The sequence below is a fragment of the Anas platyrhynchos genome, chromosome 3, assembly GCF_047663525.1.
Source record: "Anas platyrhynchos isolate ZD024472 breed Pekin duck chromosome 3, IASCAAS_PekinDuck_T2T, whole genome shotgun sequence".
Classification (NCBI taxonomy): domain Eukaryota; kingdom Metazoa; phylum Chordata; class Aves; order Anseriformes; family Anatidae; genus Anas; species Anas platyrhynchos.
In genome coordinates, this window is record NC_092589.1 from 86441282 (window position 1) to 86446277 (window position 4996).

General features: G+C 40.3%; 1 long non-coding RNA gene across 1 annotated transcript; it reads right to left on the bottom strand.

Moving 5' to 3' along the window:
- Nucleotides 1-933: 933 nt before the first annotated feature.
- On the bottom strand, nt 934-3765 carry LOC119716513 (uncharacterized). Its single transcript, XR_011807880.1, has 2 exons — nt 3562-3765; nt 934-1908 (listed from the first exon to the last, which is right to left on the bottom strand). It is a non-coding gene; the product is annotated as an uncharacterized lncRNA (long non-coding RNA).
- Between the last annotated feature and the right edge of the window lie 1231 nt (nt 3766-4996).

Genomic DNA, 4996 nt, shown 5'->3' on the forward strand with positions numbered 1-4996 from the left:
GGCTGCCATCTTTCATAAGGGAATTCACTGCTTCGTGGTGGGGAAGGATGGTTTCTACGGCAATGTTATACACTAACGAGGAATGAATCAATTTACATTTTAATCATAGGGGAGCCAATACCATCAATTGTTGAGTGCTTTTACTTTACCTGAACTCACCGTTATTGGACCGATCCCAGCGGATTTGCCTTTACAGAGACATTTGCTTTTACCATGACATCCCTTGAGTGCTCAGCCTCCATAAAAATAAATAAATTCTGCTGAAATTGTGCTAAATTCATTACCAATTAATTTTATTGCACTACATGAAATTCTAAATAAAAAAGACAGGTTTATTTTAAGCTTTTAACAGACTGTTGTAGTTAATCATGTATATCAGGCAAGAGGCTTGGTTGCTAAGAAAATCTTTGGCACGCTTCCATGGGATTTGTGTGTTATTGACAGAAAAAGTACCAAGTTATAGGAAGTGCATCTGCTAATTTGAATGGAGAAACAAAGAAAGAGAGAGGGAGAGAAGAAGAATTTTATGTCCAACTTTTAAGTTAATGCCCAAATTTTGAATTAATGCAGGCCTACTCCAAAAATAACATACTTCCTATCAAATTACAGAGCGGTTGTTTGACTTTGGAGACGTGATTAAGGTTTATTCATTTTTTAATCTCCCCATTCTATGTGGACTAAACATAAGGACCTCCAGTTTTCAGTGGGTGCCTTTATACTGCTGGTTCCTAACAGAGGTTCCTATCATGAGCTGAAAGGTAACATAGATGTCCAATACATTAATTACTTGCAGAAACACCCAGTGCATGTGTTACTTTCAGGAGAAAGCTCAGTTGCATTTGAATTTGGTGGTCTTCACTGTGCAATTGTCTGCCCTAGGATCAGGCACAGCTTACTCTGTAGTTTTCCCAATTGCCATGACCCAGAAGAGAAGGGGAAACAATGGCCTGAGATGGGGAGAGAAAACAGCGGGACCTGTCTTAAAAAGCTCTGACATTCTTTGCCTCAGGAAATGGCAGTGCATTGGGCATCCAGAGCTTTAGCTGCATTAACCCCGCCTGCACCAAGTACCGGGGCTTAGCCTGGAGCTCAAAATGCTGCCAGGTTTGGGGCAGACACAACCATTGGTGATGCCAACATGGACGTACCACCTGGCACAGGACATGGTTTGAAGGTTTTCTAACTGTGAAAACTCCACTTAGTCCATTTAGAAACTTTCATTTGTGGTATTTCCACATGCACTGGAGTCACCAGGCGATCAAGAACCAGGCACTGGGATTAGATGCTGTTGTCATTTTCAGAGACCATAATTTTAGCTGCTCCGTATTTAAGACCCTTGGCTATGCTCCACAGTCATGATGTACATAACCCCTTAAGTTAGGATTTTGGAAAATGGGTCCCACAGGTTTACAGGCCAAGTAAAAACAGTGGATGTATGGTGGGAGGATACATTATTCAGCGGGATGGCAGACTTCCATAAGGTGACCTGGTGGCCAAGGAGCCTATGCAGAGAGTAGGGTCTCCAGACACACAGAGCACATTGATCCAGAGCGTGAGGTTCAGAAAATCCTGTGGAAAGCAAATTATTTTGTCGGATGATAATTTCATTTCTATTTGTTTAATTCATGTGGGGTTTTGATACCATTTTTTATGCCTGGATGAGGAAAGTCAGAACTGCAGCTGAAGCCTACAGCTATAGATGGCACATACATTGCTCAGTCATTGCCTCCTGTGGTGTTTATTTTCCTGGAGGAAGAAATCTTGATTTTTGGTTCTCTTTCCTTTAAATGATTCTTTGTTATATCAACTTAAACGCAGGAGGATTTTATAGGCAGAGGAATAGGTTCTGGTTCCCAATTACCATTGAGCTAATTAATTTGCAAAGCATTACTGGACAGTGAGGGAATCCTGTTGAAGGTAAGAAAATAGGAAATATCAGACTTTCTGTTATAATTCAATAATAGTACCAGAAAGAATTATTCATCCACTATAGGAGATAAACAGGCAGGCTCTTTTTTCTTTTTTTCCCTATCTGCTTCTATTATTTTGTCCACTCTGTGACTTTGGGCAGTCCTCCCATCTTCTCAGTCTTCCCTTTCTGCAAAACAACAAATCAAACTGCCTTGCTGGAACACCAGAAGGGTGGACGTAGTGCTGTAAATATGTAACAAGCTCTATTTTTTTTTTTTAGTTAAGAGGCAGAATGAACTCATATTTTATATATGTGTATGTATATATGTAATGTTTGGTAGTGTTCATATATATGAAGACATGTCAATAAAAGAACAAATTTAAAAGCTAATATGCCATATATCATGGAATGCCAGAGGACTGTATCAAATATTTTATTCCAATTTCTCTGAGTCTTCTTTTAAACAACACCAAGGCAAGGCAAACCCGCTCAGTCTCCATATCCCTAGAAGGATATCATATCCACATTTTTAAAAATGCCTTCATTTTCTTATGAGAATGTCTATCTACAATACTTCATGCATTAAATTCTTCCTGCCTGCATAACATATGCACAGAGCATATGTTTTAATTTTAGTTCAGCACAATATTTCGAATTCAAACAAATTAACCCAAAGTACTATCAGCTTTTTTCCTTTTTTTTTTTTTTTTTTTTTTTTTTTTAATATATGCCAGATTGCATAGCAGTGTTATTAATGGAAAAGGCAATCATTTACCTGGGCATATTTTATTTACTTCTCATTAAGAACAAAGCATACCTGTCTTTTTATTCAGGAAGTCATACAGTAAAAGAAAATTCATTGGTAATGAACTTAACTTGTTATTTTTTGCAATTGTTTTAAGAGCTTCTTGAGCTGAAGGTGGCATTCAAGCTTTATTATTTAGAGCTATTCTCCTTAAAATCTTATCCAATTTCCATGCTTTTTAATTAGGGAACATATTGGTCTTTAAACCTAAGATATCTAGGAAGTCAGAAAGCCTAAATTTACTGGTAAGCAGTCCACAATTTTAATTCTGTGAAATGGCATCTGGTATTCATATTGAACATGTACCCCAACAAACCCTTTTTCTTCCAGAAAAGGCTGAGCTTAGCACGGGATGCCATTTCTCCAATATCCTGACAAATATTCTATGGTAATGCAACCACCAGAGATGCTTGCATTTTAGGTACAGAAAATTTTATGATGAACCCCCCTTTAAGATAATTCAGAATTCCTCTCCTAAAAATCACCTCACTGGAGGAAATTTAATAGTTAATATTAAGGTATGCTATTGAATACTCAGGCATTGCAAAGAATTGCATAAATCACTTGATTAGCAATAGGAAACAGGTTCCTTTTTTCCCCTTTACAGCAAAATGGTCGCTACCTGTAGAACATTAAAGACAAGCCCAGTATATGCCACCCACATAAACAATATCTTTAAGTTTCCTACCAAAGCTTATTCTGTCTGCAAAGAACGCTAGCTAGCCCAGAAACACATCTCCTCTTTCATATCCTGCAAGGCCCCTGGCCTGCACCATAACCTTTAAACTTTTGCCCTCTGACCCACTCATACGACCCCTCCTTGGCTTGCCTTGGGTGCCCTCACCTGGGCTGGCTGGAGCAGAATTAATTTTGATCTTTGCCAGCTCCTGTTGTCAGGAATGGCTCCTGAGCAGCTCAGCTGAAGAGGATGGAAACCTCTGATGTGAAGAAGTGGAGAAAGGGAGAGAAAATGAGGTGTGTCTGCAATGGGGGAGTGCAGAGGGTGAGGAGGGAGGGAAGCCTCTCGGTTTGGCTCAGCTGGATTGGAAGCAGGTGTGCCCATGGCAAGGTAGCTCAGAAAGGGATACAAAGGACGAGCTTGCTTTCAGGCCCTTACCTGAAGTTGCTGCATTTATTTCAGCACCAGGTAGCACTAATGTGCAGGAAATGATGAGAAGAGAAAGTCTGGCTACAACCCCATCTTGTCTCTGTCTCCTGTGCCTCACATAGAGATGATACCCATAGCTCGGCTTCTGCAGGTGAACTCCTGCCTTCCTTTCACTCACAGAGCATGCCTCTGTCTATTTCTCACCTAAAGAGGAGAAGGCCATTGGATTTCCCCTTTACAACAATCTGACAGCGAAAATCCTAAACCAAGACCTTGCTCCAGATGTTTCTATGGTTAGAGAGTTTAGGCCTCAGTCACTCCTCTCAGGGCACCCTAGAAGCTAGAAGAAGGAAGACCCTCCATCCATCCCTTCTCTCAAAGCCAAGCCATTGTGCAGAAAAAACACTGGAGACAAAGAGAAATAGAAGAAAAGGAGCTATAAGGAATATATACAGGAATATTTTAACTTGATATGCCATTTTCTGGAAGGTTTCTACCTCTTTCTGTATATCAGCACAAGTACCCTCCTGCTGGGTTTACGTTTAGGCAGTGGCCTCAACAAGGTTGTGCAGAGCCCAAACTTGTCAGCATGCCTTCAGTATGCTCTGAAAAAGTCTGCCAGACAGAGTTTCTCCTGGGGATAAACAGTGCCCCTTCTCTGGATGGCCTTGTATTTAGGCAGGCACCAAACTGCTCTGCCTTGTTTGCAATAGGGCTGCTCTCAAACCAGGGTGATTTAGGCAAATAAGGAACTGAAGCGCATAGCAGGATTTGAGGAATTCCCAGGATTAACCAGAAAAGACTCAGATCCTAAATTCTGCATGAATCTCACTTTATTTCTTTTGTTTGATTGTTTTCCTTTTTGCTTGTTTTTGTTGTTTTGTTTTGCCTCTCAAGATGTGGCAATGGATCAAAGAGCTGGAATTCTGTCTCTTAACTCAGGCTGCTGCTGTATGGCAAACCCAATTTTCACGTTGCAGAACAACCATAAGCCCTCATTCTTGTATTGAGAGATGCATCAGTACAGCAAAATATGCTTCTCACATGGGCACCAACAGACATAGTCCTGATTTATAGTGTTATACTGGAAGCTGAGTCAGGCTAATCGTGTTTATCAGATATTAAGGGAACAAATTTTCAGTGCTGTGTTGAAGCACTTTCCTATTTTGAA